This window comes from Daktulosphaira vitifoliae, unplaced genomic scaffold (assembly GCF_025091365.1).
Source record: "Daktulosphaira vitifoliae isolate Bord-2020 unplaced genomic scaffold, ASM2509136v1 Scaffold_1, whole genome shotgun sequence".
In the NCBI taxonomy this organism is placed as follows: Eukaryota; Metazoa; Arthropoda; class Insecta; order Hemiptera; family Phylloxeridae; genus Daktulosphaira; species Daktulosphaira vitifoliae.
The window spans coordinates 5,533,751-5,549,329 of NW_026099572.1; the positions used below are offsets into that span (position 1 = coordinate 5,533,751).

Consider the following 15,579-nt stretch of genomic DNA (forward strand, 5'->3'; position numbering starts at 1 on the left):
GCATGGATTGACCCATCCGTGTAATGTATTGTTTTATTTTATGTCAGTTACATATATTTTTAGAATAAAATTAAGTCCTGTAATAAGATTTAAATTTTTAAGGAAATATTTCACATATAATTTAAGGTTCAAATTTTAATTAAAATGATTTTCATTTTGTGTCAATATCAAATTTGCGAACTTTTGGTGTAAATAATTTTAAATTTACTAACCAAACAATGAAAAAATTTACGAAAATAATTTTATTGAATAGATATTTTTGTTTTCTATCTCACTTATACTTTTTTTACAAGAACAATATAATATTGTTGTACAGCTCAAGGTTTTACCCTGGCTGTGTTTAAATAAATTTATTTTTTTTTTGTAATAGCTAAAGAACGACATAATGAAAAAATGTTTTGAATTTTTAAGTCTCTTCGAATTAAAGGAGTTAATACTAACTCCCTTCAGGTTCCCTAGTCTTTTTAAAACTCTTCTTGTACTCAAGTTTTTCAATATATTTTCATAAAAACAACACCAAAAGAATGCTTATTGTACCTAGTAAATTCAATAAAATTTCATTAGAATCAGTGTTTTTAAAAAATTATAGCAGTTTTATACTTGAAACTTGAATTTGTTTAGGATAAATAACAGTATTTTCCAAAAAAATTTAAAATTTGTTCTATATTTTTGTAAAATTTATTATGTAACATTTATATTAGTAGTATTGTTAAAATGGTCATAATAACAACTCTAGTATAAATTATCAAAAATACATAAATATAATAAATTTTTTTTTAGAGATGTTCTATGTTCAAATTTTTTTTCTTTTGGATCATGGCAATATTGTTTATATAAAATTTTAGCTTCGAAGCGATGCTGAGGAGAAATTTATTTTAAGTGCTTTTAATTTTGACTCTCTTGAAGACAGTGTAATCCATTTTTTTTTTTTTTTGATCTTACTGTACCAATTATTTGAAATAATACGTCAAAAAATTAAAAATGTTATCTAGTTAAAGACATTACCTTCAAAAATTGAAAAAAATTCTCTCCCAAAACATAAAAAATTACGATTTTTAAAATTCTTTTTACTTAGAACTCTCATTAGTACATATTTCTGGGAATCTGACATTTAATTTGTCTACATCGGGGATTGTAATACTAATTTTTGAAAAAAACTTAACATTTTCTACTTTTGGAAATGTTTTGGAAATTGTAGTGATATGATTAATACTTTGCATTACGCATCTCACAATGTATGTAATACAAAATAATAAATAATGTTTAAATTTAACAAAATTTCTTTTAATTTAATTAAAAAAAATTATTAACGTAATTATAATTATTACTAATTATTTTAATTAAGAAAAAGTAGTGAAAATAAAAAATTAATTTATTCAATAATTTTGTTTAAATGAGTGAAATTTTTAATTTAAAATATTTTAAAATTAATATTTAAAATAAAAAATTTTAATATTTCAATTATAATACAAAAAAAAATAATAATAAAACCCAGCACAGTGGGGTGGCGGCATAGTTGGGTCCAGTATAGATGATATCTGACAGTGATTAAAATCACTATCATAAAAAACGCTTCGATGCAAATCTGTAGATAGTGTTTAATTTAAAAAAAAAAATTTGTTAAAATAGCATACTTTTGAATACGGTAGCCATTTGCGCATAGAAGATAGGTCGTCGGGACAAATTTTTTTTTTTAATTCTATAGNTCGTCGGGACAAATTTTTTTTTTTTAATTCTATAGTACATGACATAAGCTTTAATTTTATATATATTTAAAGGACGCAGTATTTCCGGAACATTTTCAAAAGTCAAGTTAAAAAAGTTAGTTTTTGTAAAAAAGTTGCTATTTTAAATCCCCCCTGTGAGCAGAATAAGTGTTAGATTTTCAAAAAAAAATTATATCAAATGAAAGGGAAATATCTAAGGTTTCAATATAAAAAAATATTATTTTGATTTGTTAATATTTGAAAAAGTTATGGCAGATTTAAGAACAAAAAACATTCCGATAGAAGGTGANGAGTTTTAAATACAAACAAAATTCCGATAGAAGGTGATTTTTATCGCAAACATTATATTTATTTTTTAAATTTTGACAGCAATTTGCACATAGTAGATAGGTTGTCGGGACAAATTTTTTTTTTCATTTTGTAGTACATAAAATAAGCTTTAATTTGATGTATGTTTAAAGGACGCAGTGTTTCCGAAACACTTTCAAAAGTTAAGTTGAAAAAGTTCTAATTTTTATACAATATTTCAAGATTTGAACGCCCCTTATATTAGGGGAAATTGTCCAATTTTAATAAAAAGTATGTTAAATTAAAGATGTACTTATAATGTATTTAGAAAAAAAAAACTTGTGCTGATAATTACAACGAAAAGTTATAGCACTTTTAAGTTGAAAATTAAAAATCGAAAATCGAAAATTTTAACACAAAAATAGTGTTTTTTTAACTAAGGCAGCTGTTTAAATGTTGGANTAATTACAACGAAAAGTTATAGCACTTTTAAGTTGAAAATTAAAAATCGAAAATTTTAACACAAAAATAGTGTTTTTTTAACTAAGGCAGCTGTTTAAATGTAGGAAAAAAAGTGTCGGGACAAATTTTTTTTTTTCATTTTATAGTACATAAAAAAATATTTAATTTGATATATGTTTAAAGGACGCAGTATTTCCGGAACATTTTCAAAAATTAAGTTGAAAAAGTTAATTTTTGTAAAAAAGTTGCTATTTTAAATACCCCCTTGTGGGCAGGTTAAGGGTTAAATTTTTGAAAAAAATATACCAAACGAAAGGTAATGATATTACACATCTATCTAAAAAAGAATTATATTGATATGTTCATTTTTGAAAAAGTAAAAAAAAAGTAAAAAAAATTTTAAAAATTTCGAAAATTAGCGATTTTTAAATTTATAATTTTTTTGGAGGTTTCCCCCATTTACGGGGAANCTGATTTTTAAAATTGTAATTATTTTGGAGATATCTCCCACTTATGAGGAATGAAGGAAAATTTTTCAATTTTTGAGGGTAACGTCTTCGACTAGATACGATTTGTGATCTTTTGACGTATCATTGAAAGAAATCGGTGCGGTGAGAGCTGAGAAAAAGTGGTAACAGACACAAAAAAAAAAAAACACATCTTAGTAAAACCAATACCTTCTCAGCTTCGCATTAAAGCTAAAAATAAATATGGTTATGAATCTTATAAAATATTTAATGGTAAAGAAAAAGGTTTTTAATTCGTCCAATGCTAGGTCGTATTATAATTTTTTTAACATTGTAGGTCTTCATTTTTATTGCTTATTATGGATTTAATCAAAAACTTAATCACATTTAAATATTTGACACAAAAAAAAAAAAAAATAAATAATAAACACATCTTAGTAAAACCAATACCTTCTCAGCTTCGCATCGAAGCTAAAATTATAAGTATAATTTTATTGAATTACAACCAAAATAACACTTTTTAAAAATATGTATGTTCTAATAAAATAATATTAAACAATTTTTGAGTTATTTATATTAATATGATATTGATAATTCCTTTATTTATTCATTCATTCAATGTTCAATTATTTATTTTTTCATGTTTATTAGAACTTATATAATTATTTTTAGCTTCGATGAGAAGGTATTAATTTTACTAGGATGTATTTTTTTTTTTTTTTGTCTGTTACCACTTTTTCTCAACTATCCACGAACCTATTTCTTTCAACGATACGTCAAAAGATCACAAATCGTATCTAGTCAAAGACATTACCCTCTAAAATTGAAAAAATATCCCTCGTTCCCTGTAAATGGGGGAAACCTCCAAAAAAATTACAAATTTAAAAATCGCTAATTTTCAAATTTTTTAAAATTTTTTTTACTTAAAACTGTCATAACTTTTTCAAAAATGAACAAATCAATATCATTTTTTTTATAAATACATAATGTTCTTACCTGTTATTTAGTATATTTTTTTAATAAATCTGACCCTTTACCTGCCCACAGTAGAGGATTTAAAATGACAAGTTCTTCACAAAAGATTTACTTTTTCAACATTACTTTTGAAAGTGTTCCGGAAAGTCTGACACTTTTATATTAACCTTAAATTAAATCTAGTGTTATATACTTTAATATCAAAAAATAAAATTTCGGACTTTATTTTGCCGTGAAAATGACTACTGTATTTTTGCTATTTTTGTGTTAAAATTCTCGATTTTATATTATACATTTTTAACATTAAAATGCTTTAACTTTTTGAAAATTGTATGGATCATCACAATTTTTTTATGAGAAATAATATTTATATACTTCATTCATTCGACAAACTTTTTATTTAAATCGGACAATTTCCCTTAATATAGGGGAGCGGGGTCAAAACTTCAAAATGCATATATAAAGTAAAACTTTTTCAACTTAATTTTTGAAAGTGTTCTGGAAATACTGACACTTTTATATATATCTTAAATTAAAGCTTATGTAATATATTTTATTATGGAAAAAAAAATGTCAAACTTTATTTTGTTTTCATGGTGAAAACAGTCATCAAAGTTAATAAAAAAAATAAACATTTATAATTTAATTTTAAATTATTAAATTATTTCTAAGATAAAAAACGTTAAAAAAATATTTTGAAATTAAGTGCCAATAACTAGTAACTATAATAAAATTTCGAACAAGTAAAAATAATAAGTATCAAATAATTTTATTAAAATTCGTTCAAGGACGCCGTGGAAAGATATATATATAAGAAAAAAAACTATTTTAACGAATAACATATTGATGATAACTTAAAAATTAAAGATTATGTATAAAAATACATGTCTTAACAGATATATGTGTATTAAAATTTTGAAAATAAAAATTCTAATTTAGTCTATTACGTACCATTAAGTTATTGTTGTATAAAAACTGCACATATTTGTCAACAGAATGAATCAGTTTAATATAATTTCACACCTTCAAATATAATTCCAACGTGATTTAATGAATTATTTTAAAAAACAGCAATAAAAATTCTAAAAGATAATGATCTTTAAATTTCTGCAAATTTTTTAATTTCCAAAAAAAAATTTTTTTCAATCCCTTTCTCTCTCTATAAAAGTAATATCAATTAGAATATTATAAAAATAAAAAATGATCTAACTTAAAAAATGACTAATCGATAGCAAATAAACCTGCGTTTGACCCCACCCATTGTAGTACCATTTTTTCTCAGCTCTCACCGAACCGATTTCTTTTAACGATATGTCAAAAGATCACAAATCGTATCTAGTCGAAGATATTACCCTCAAAAATTGAAAATAATTTCCTCATTCACCGCAAATGGGGGAAATCTCAAAAAAAAATAACTATTTTAAAAATTTAATATAAATTAGTTGTAATTCTAGTCTTAACTGTGATATTATTCTGAACTGTGATATTTTTAGATTTATAATGTTTGTTTAAGTTTTGTGTTAAACATTTGTGTTGTGTTCTTACTGTTTAAATTGTATTATTATTTTCATGCATTTAAGTTAAGAAGTAGCTGGCCAGTTTCCAATTAGTAGTGAGTATATTTGTAATTTGTGTCAAGTATTCGATTAGCTTTAAGATTATTATTGTGTAAAAGGAGTTAATATATTGAAAATTGTTAATTTAGTTACCATATAATTGTATTGAATAGTTATTTTTTATAGATAATATTTATTATTATTGTTCTAAAAAAAGAGTATGTTGAGAGTTTTAAATATTACTAGAAGAGTTACATTTTATTATTATTGATTTGTTAAAGTTTATTTTGTTGATGTTTTGTTATAATTTATAGAGTTTAAATTTATTTATTACTGTGTCTACCAGGCAATTACATATATTTTTGATTATTTAGCGTGCTGAAGGAGCAATTATTAATTGTATTGACTTATTTACAATTATTATGGCACTTAATTATTATTCATTATAATTGATTGTTGTTTTATTATTAATACATCTGTGATAACTGCAATTGAGTAGTCCATTATTATTTAGTTTAAGAACACACAGAAAACATATATACACACTTACACACTTGAGCACTACTTACATCACTGGTTTTTCGCAGGCAACCCCTCTCACCACCAGTGATTCTATTACCACACCATACACTAACAGGTTGGTCAGCCTTGGAGTGATAAACCAAGAAGCCGGACCATTTGGAAAAAAGGGCGTGGTAATCGGGTAAAGTATTTTACTATTTAATATCTCTATAAGAGGAACTTTAATAATTTATTTTTATATTTACTTATCTTTATTGTTCTAAATCCTCGGACTCTATAACCCCGATAGAACCTCGTTGCTCACGAATTGACTAAATCCCCAAGATATCCAAACTTTGGTCAATACACCATATACCCAATACACCTAGTCGCATTAACTTTATTTTTGTATTACTACAGTTAATAGGAGAAAGTACAAGTGTTTATGTTAGTAACAAATATACAGAATACTGATTAACGGTACAAATTAGTAGTTTTTATATAATCATCAATAGTAAAAGTACCCTCCCCATACTTAGCGACCGGTTCATACACAAGCGATCTATACCATCCTAAATACACGTGTATACACACGATCTAGCACAATAGCTCAGTGACTGCGACAACTTTGTGTGCCAGTACCCGCTTTTAATATACTACTAACACTTGACCAATTTCATTTTATTCAAATATCCATTTCATTTTAGAATAGGTGAAGTATTAGGAAAGGTAATATTAACTCTCCTAGTTTGAATGGGACATAAAATTTCAAAGTTATTTTTTAGTCATATTTTTCTTTAGCTATTGAAAAGAATTAATTGATTTATTTTAACATACTTAATATAAAACCTTGAACTGTAAAACAATATATAATATATAAATTATTTTCGTAAATTTTTAATTGTTTGGTTAGTAAATTTAAAATTATGTACACAAGAAATTCGCAAACATTACTATATTATATTTTTTCAGTATAAATTTACTGTTTTTTATTTAGTATATATAGCTATCAAAATTGTATGATATTATTTAGATTATAATTTAAGATATTTTACCCGACTACTGTTAATTTTCCTGCAAGTGACGTCAAGAAGCTTAATCATNCCCGACTACTGTTAATTATCCTGCAAGTGACGTCAAGAAGCTTAATCATGATGAAATCAACATTGTGTTCAATCATAATTCTTACAGTTTATTGCCGTTTTTCTAATGCGATTGATTGGAATAAATATCCCAATGGAAAACTTATGAAGTCCGAGGTAATATTTAGTGTTCCCTTTTATCTTATCTTAAGTCAAATAAACGATGGTAATATTACCGATGAGCAATATCACTTGGCCATGAAAATCAGGTCGTATAAATACTTATATTTGTTGGTAAGTTATTGTAAAAATACAATAAATAGTAATAATATAGAAGCATTTGGCACATCAAGCCAAATTATAAGTATGATTGCTAAACCAATACAAAGTATTATCGAATTCATGAAACATCACCAAATAAATATTTGTCATTTAGAGAATATTCTGAAACATATAGTTTTGGTACCAAATTATTCCAATATAACTGGATATTTTAATGATTTAAAATATTATATTTACCGTTTATTATTTCGTGATATCAAAAAATTCAATTTTGAATTATTAAAAATACATAAAGTTCATTTTGATGCCAAACTAGATGAAGCAATTGAATCATGGACGCTTTTTTATAATTTAACAGACGATTTAATGAATGATAAAGAATCAAAAAAATATAATCGTCCGTCTATAACAACGAATTGTGTGCAAACAACATATTATTTTTATAGAAAAATAATTACTGAGTATACAATTAAACCTTTAATAGAAGAAATTATCCCGGAAATAAAGAACAAATTGAATATCCTGTGATGTAACATTTTGACGTATCCTTTAGAATAAAAGACGACAGACACAAAAAAAAATCATATAATAATACAATTAATATTTGAAACTTAAATTGTAAATGAAATATTTCATTGAAAATTTGAAATATTAATAGTTATTTCTTATGTAATAAACAAAGGATATAATTCTTAAAATATATGTAACTGACATTAATTAAAATAATAAATGACACGGATCTATTGAAAAATTTTCGTTGGCTATTTATTTTAATGTTGATTTTCTATTTCAATAATCATGAAGATGTCTAAAAGTACGGCAAAGAGCTTTTCTGCTAGAATTTTTAAGTGTGTTATTCCTAGAGGGGACTACGCTGGCCAGTGCCACAACTACGATACTTAGAACGAGGTCCTAAGACTAAGCTTATATTATGATTTTGTATTTCATTAATCTTGCAGATATCTATAAGTATTGCAAAGAGCTTTACTGCTAGAGTTTTATAAGTGTGTTATTCCTAAACGGAACTACGCTAGCCAGTGCCACAATTAGTTTTCTCGGGCCCCACCCCAAGAAAACTAGTTATTTTTTAAGGACTAGGCCTATATTAAAAGTTATAGAGGTTATGAAGTGGTCAACTTTAGAATACTTAGATATAGTGCTCACCTGGTAAGTTTATTATTAATGCATTTCGATTAGTGCAAGTCAAGTAGTTTTGTCTGTATACATTTCAAAAGAGTCATATTCAAAAATGGCCTAAATTTGTCTATAATATTTTTGCTAAACATTTGCGTTCAATAATGGCGTAACGATTTTAGACGTCCGATACCTTTCTACTCGCGTAAGTGACGATATTCCTTTTATTGTCGTTCTCAAATAATACCACCTCGCAAATAGTTTATAAGTAGACGTTTTTGGGCACCCTGAGGACGAAAGAAATGGTGACCTCCAAATTTACATGTTAATGTATTCAAATGCGTTTTACTGAATGTGAAAACTCTTTCCCTTTCCTCTTTTTTGAGCAGTTTGGTAATGTAATCTATGCTGCCGCGTATTTTTCTACGAACAGTTCAAACAAATTATATATCTCTAAAACTCTGCCCTAGTNATAAGTAGACCCTGAGGACGAAAGAAATGGTGACCTCCAAATTTACATGTTAATGTATTCAAATGCGTTTTACTGAATGTGAAAACTCTTTCCCTTTCCTCTTTTTTGAGCAGTTTGGTAATGTAATCTATGCTGCCGCGTATTTTTCTACGAACAGTTCAAACAAATTATATATCTCTAAAACTCTGCCCTAGTTTCTGACATTATGTGGGATACGGTATGGACGCACTATAATTTTTTAACCATTGCAGTCCTTCATTTTTATCACGCAATTATGGAATTATTGATAAACTTAAACACATCAAAAAGTTCAAACAAATCTTAGTTAACAGCTAAGATCTGTGTTGTTATTTGATCATTAGCACATTCTTTAGGTTAATTATTATTTTAATATTGTAATTTTTATTTCAATGGATGTACTTGTACAAAAACTAATAGGCTCGATGCATACCTATTTAAAACATAATGGATTAACAAATATAATTCAAATTGTGTGTTTCTATTTTTATTAATGTACGTATAGGAAATGAGAATTTTTTACCTTTGACGTCCAATTTCTTACAGTGGAACAATCGCCAAAATAATTTTTATTTTAACCTTATAATACATTACAAAAGCATTAATTTAATATAAGTTTAAAGCAAGCAGTTGTTCCGGAAAATTTCCTAAACTTGTGTTTTGACGTGTGTGAAAAAATATAATTTTTCATGCGTTTTTTCAAATCATCTTGTACTTAAGTTATTCATTGGATTGTCATAAAAGCATACCCGATTAAAGAATACTTTGTCAAGTATACTCTATTAAAAATTTTAATAAAATCAGTTTTTAAAGACAAGTTATAGCAGTTTTATACATTTGACCCTTTTTTTTTCAATTTTTTAAAATAAAGAATGGTGATGTTGCCATGTATAGTTTTAATTAGATATTTCTCGACAAAAATTAAACAGTTTTGATTAGTTAGATGTTACAAAAATTTGTTATAACCTTTTTGCAATACATTATTGTTTACTGCATTTTTAATTCCGTGGAATTTTTTTAATTTATAATAATTAATAATGATTAATAATAAATAATTTTTTTGAAGATTTCTCGCATTTACGTGGATTGAGGGAAATTTATTCAATTTTTGAGGGTAATGTCTTTGACTAGATACAATTCTAAGTACGATGATCTTTTGATGTACCGTTGAAAGAAATTGGTTCAGAGAGAGCTGAGTAAAAATGGTAACAGACAAAAAAAAGAACACATCATAGTAAAACCAATACCTTCTCAGCTTCGTATCGAAGCTAAAACTGGGTTGTTATTTGAAAAACTAAAGTTGATATTGATTTGAGGGTTAAGGGATGAAGACGGAATCTTTATTTTTCTTGTCAAGTAGCTCAACAAATATTTATAACAAATAAAATAATTATATATANAACAAATATTTATAACAAATACAATAATTATATATATGATAACACTAATATTTTTAAAAAAAATTTGTAAGGCATAGTTAGTCAATCACCCTGTACATATACATGACCTGNACTTATTTCCCATATTCTTACGATCTGTTTGAAAACCGATAATAACATATCTTGGTTTTTCTAAATTATTGCATGTTCGCACCGTCCAAGAATGTTGCGAAGCTTTAGGTAAAAACGGATATTCAGCCAATTCCCAAGTTCTAAATGGACATATAATAGATTTGTGACTATCAATCACTTTCATTGACTTCAATTTTTCTTTGTTTGATACTTTGACCAAAGGCATTTTCCACAATACTTTGTTCAAAATTATTTTAGTCTTCGCTAATTCGGGTCCAGCGGTAGTATTAGTATCGAATACTTGTATCGCATCAACATCATTTGATGCTCTGTTAAGTATTAATTGTTGAATAAAGTTCATAAGTATTCTTTTATAATCCTCAAAATATCCAAAGAAATGTTTGAGGGGCAAACACACTGAAAACTTGTCTCCACTCATGAAACCACTATTGTTAAAATTTATTGCGTCAAACCGAATAGCACTTAATTCATTAATTTCACCCATGGTATACGAGCACATAGCTTTTAAAGTTGAAGTAATTCCAGGATTTCGTACTTTTTGAATTTCAACTCCGTTAATTTCATAACGAAGTTCTGAGAATAAAAATAATCAAATCCGTTATTTATAAACTTAACGTCACCGCTAACTCCTGCCGGGCGATCTAGTTTACCATCAATATACAAATAACTCTGACTAGGAATTGAATACCCTTTAGAGTTTTGAATTGAAATTCTAATTTCATCGTTATTAGACAGTGCGAATGCAGAAAATGGTAAATACGAGTGGTATTATTAATGAATAAGGGCACAATCATCAATGCACTCGGCCATCACGTCTAAAGTCCTCTCTTCCATCATAATGCTCCAACACTTTGTAGAAATTGTAGATTTGATTTAGATAACTTTTTCTTTCTGATTTTCTTGCTTTTTTTTTGTAGAATATTTTTTTAATAGTCTTATACTTCTTTCGCTTCTGAGAATCAATAGACTTACTATAACCGGATGCACTCTTATTTATACTAGAAAATTTCAGAGCCATTTTTATACGTGTGATCGTTTAATATGTTGACACAGTATAAAGGTGTTTTTAATAAAATAAATTATGTAACACCGTTAAATGGTCGATTAACTTTATTTTGAATTTAAGTTATAAGAATATTATAATTTACAATATACAAGTGACGGGTAAACCGTAAGGTGCGGGTATAACTCGACGACACGTACGGCGGATATAAGTCACAGGTGAACTAGTTTACATAGTCGCCGACGTGTCTCGCGGTGCTGAACCCCCCTGACCTGTCCTATCTACCGACCGCCGGATAAGACAAACTTGTGTTATCGTCAACACTAATGAGTGCGACGGTGGACAGCTGATAGTCACGACCGGATAACGTGCTAATTCACGGTAAATGAATAGTGCGCTATTACGGGCCGTGTCAATGTAAACGTATTGTGATCGGCTCTCCTTTAAAGTCAATCAATTTACCGTCCTGGTTGGTTATTCGAAGACTCACGCGCGATATACTATTAGTAATTAGCGGGTAATAAACTAAATATTTCGGTTCTTCAATAATTTTGTACTTGGGTGTTACTGACGGATAAAACTGATGAATTTCGTGACTCAGTGTTCCATTAACAAATGATGATTCAATTAGGTTGCATGATATATTTATACAATTATTTGGATTTATTTTAACAATATAATCTGATGTATGACGTACATTAGGTTCATAAAACCTATACTTTTTAAATCCAAGGGTTGGTCCAATACTGTTAGGTGTAGAAAAGTCAACGTGGTCGTTGCATAACATCTCACATTTCAACGTAACTTTATTTGGTTTTAATGCAAAAGTAAATCCTCTCTCCTCCATTTTTTTTCTAATGAACATTTCCAGACTCTCTATTTCATATGTATAGGTATTTCTATGGATTCCGTTACAAATTCGTTGTTTATATCAACATACTTGTATTGAAAATTATTATTAGACGAGGTAATATTAGGTAACGAATTGTTACTCTGAAAACTTATGAGAGCTATTTCACTCTCACGTTGAAGCTCCAAAGACGGAAAGAGATCACAACTCAATTCGGAAGATTCACCATTTAACGTTATGCTAACCATGGTTCAGACAGAAATTTTAAACACAAGTGTCCACAATTGTAAGAATCAAAGCTCTGTTCTTCAGAAAATATCAAATGATATGAGGTTTTATGTATATATTTGTAATAGATATTTAGCACTTATAATTTTATTTTATTTATATTTTTATATTGACAATTTTTCTAATAAACCACATTATTATGGAAGATGATAGATATAAACACCAATACAAATATGAAACATTAACTCAAATTAGTAGAATAATAGATTGCGCACAGGTCTATTCAAGTTTCCTTGACTAGCCAATGAGAAGGATTTTGCAATTAAAATAAAACATTAAGTCTCCCCATCATAAAACAGGCCTATAAAAGAGCGATTTTTAGCTCATTTACCAGCTCATTTTTTTTCTAAAAGTTTGGTCATGAAGTATCTTTGAACCAGAATATTTCGTGATTGTGTTCTCTATGATTTAAAATTTTTTTTATACTTGGTGTTTATTATCTAAATCTCTCGTAAGTAATGTAATTTAAAAAACAACTTAACCTTTTTATCTTTTTATTTTTAGTCTTAATTATTACTAAAATATTAAGACGTTTAAAATTTTTATTTTGTATTTTGTGAGTTGTTTCAATTAAGAATTTTTTTTAATTCTTTAACTGGATTGTCTATTTATTAAGTGCATTTCGAAAATTTACCTTAGCACATCAAGTGGCTAAAACTGTTGATAAAACAATGGTTTATGTCATGTCACTAAGGAGATCGTAGAGTGTATCTTAAATTTAAATAGATAAGTGTTTGATTGATTGCACAAGGTGCTGATGGTTTGTTGAAATCATTACCCTAGCACATCAAGCGGTTAAAACTGNAAATAGATAAGTGTTTGATTGATTCCACAAGGTGCTGATGGTTTGTTGAAATCATTACCCTAGAACATCAAGCGGTTAAAACTGTTGGTAAAACAATAGTTTATGACGTGTCACTAGGGATTGATTCTCATATTCTATCACGCTCTTTTCGGCAAGTAGTTCTAGACTCTGTAAGGTCCGTGAATCGACGAGTATATCTCCGATGGTGTAGCCAGCCTGTCTTTAACTCTGTCGACTCTCATATCAAATACACAACTGGACAGTTGCAATTTACGTAAACACACACAGTTTATTATTTCTATAACACAACCACTAAATATTAAGAGTCGTAAAATTCTTCTCCTTAATCGTTGCACGTTTCATTGTGCGTCATACAGAAGTGATTTACTTGCGATCTATATTTTACGACAAAATAGGAGTGGTCATTATATCAAAACAAAGAATTTATGATTATATGCCATATGCTTTTATTTTCATTTTGTAGCTAAACGAATTTCAAAACATTAACATAATATTTATACTCATATTCAATTTAATTATCCTCTCATTGCTTTTCATATTAAAAAAAATTATTTATTGGATTTCACCATCCCAATATACAAAACATTAACCTACTTAACTCTTTTTTTTATGACACATTATTTTATTAAAAACAAAATTTAAGTTTGTACATTTTTGACTTAACATAAAAACAATATTATTAATATTTATAATCATTTATTAATATTTGGCTTAACATAATTTAAAACTCTACATAAAATTTACACAAAAAATACTAAATTTTACAAATAGTTGTTGGACTCTATTGCCCGTCATAAAATGTAATTCACATCTGAATTAAAACCGTCATCTCCCCATAGATTTTATGTATCCATTTCTTGAGGTGATTCGTTTCTTGGTACAGCTAATACAAAAAAAAATATGTTATTTAAAATAAACTAAGTTTATTTAAAAACAACTTACAATGATAACAATTAGACAGTATTGACAAATCATTAATTTCGGGGAAGTGATCGGGGCTTGTCCGGTCATCAATGACGCGGTAACAAAGTCCATATGTTCCTTGAGTCTATTAACAGAAATACATTTTTTATTTCGATATAAAAATTTTAAAAAAATTTAAAAAAATAATAATTATGCTTACTAAAACACTAAATTCATCGTCATAGCATTGAATTCCCAATTCATTATCAGGGAATTCAACTAAATCACCAATGTCATTGAAATAGACGGGTGAGAACATTTATGGACGTTCTTCGGGAATATTTTTTAGTATTTCCAGAAACTGTGTGCTGTTATATACAGGAGTATTCTACAAAAAATATTTATTTTGTTAATAAAAGATATGATATGTATATAAAAAATTAAATTTCAAAAAATATTTCGTACAAAATTTATTATTAATATTATTTATTATTTTTTTTTTTATATACATACCGAAACACTAAGATTGTCGTTTTTTACATTTTTAAGTTCCATTTCGCTGCTCGAGTTATTAGCACAAAAGTTCTCTAGGTATGAGCTGATGTCATGTAGATATTCATTTTCCAATTCTTGAACGATATAATCAGAAGTGGTCTAAAAAAAAAAAAAGTTGTTAATGTTAAGTTTAAAAAAATAAATAAATATACTTACATTTTTCATTTTTACTGAGAATGATTTTATAACAAAAACCTTCGTCTTCGAGATTTAGGAGATAAATGCATGATTTTTAAACAAGAATACTCATCACAGAAAAAAACGCTGAAGTCGATAGTAATAGACAGTAAAATAAAACTGGTTTAAACAAAATATGAATATAAGGGCGCGGTAAATTATGTAGGCGTCTCCCCAACTGATTAAACATAACTCATACTGCTTAAATAACGTGTTACAACAATAATAAATACTAAGATTAATTTTCATATTATTAAAACAGATGTCTGCAGTATATATGAAATATTTATTTATTTAAATTAGCCTTTTAAGTTAATTAGTTTCTAAAATTATATTTTTACTGTTATGAATAACATTTTTAGTAAAAAATAACTCAAACCGTTTAAAAATGTGTAAGGACCTAATAAAAAGTAAAATAACCCTCTGGTATTCACAGTGTCTAAACGTATCACCCTGAAATAACGAGTTTTAACAATAATTT

The 15,579-nt window shown here is 27.0% G+C and overlaps 2 long non-coding RNA genes across 2 annotated transcripts; both read right to left on the minus strand.

The window, feature by feature from the left end:
- Window positions 1-14,178: 14,178 nt before the first annotated feature.
- Window positions 14,179-14,665, minus strand: LOC126896131 (uncharacterized). The gene is made up of 3 exons (XR_007701780.1): window positions 14,587-14,665; window positions 14,406-14,511; window positions 14,179-14,346 (listed from the first exon to the last, which is right to left on the minus strand). It is a non-coding gene; the product is annotated as an uncharacterized LOC126896131 (long non-coding RNA).
- Window positions 14,666-14,682: 17 nt separating this feature from the next.
- Window positions 14,683-15,280, minus strand: LOC126896129 (uncharacterized). The gene is made up of 3 exons (XR_007701778.1): window positions 15,078-15,280; window positions 14,880-15,020; window positions 14,683-14,754 (listed from the first exon to the last, which is right to left on the minus strand). It is a non-coding gene; the product is annotated as an uncharacterized LOC126896129 (long non-coding RNA).
- Between the last annotated feature and the right edge of the window lie 299 nt (window positions 15,281-15,579).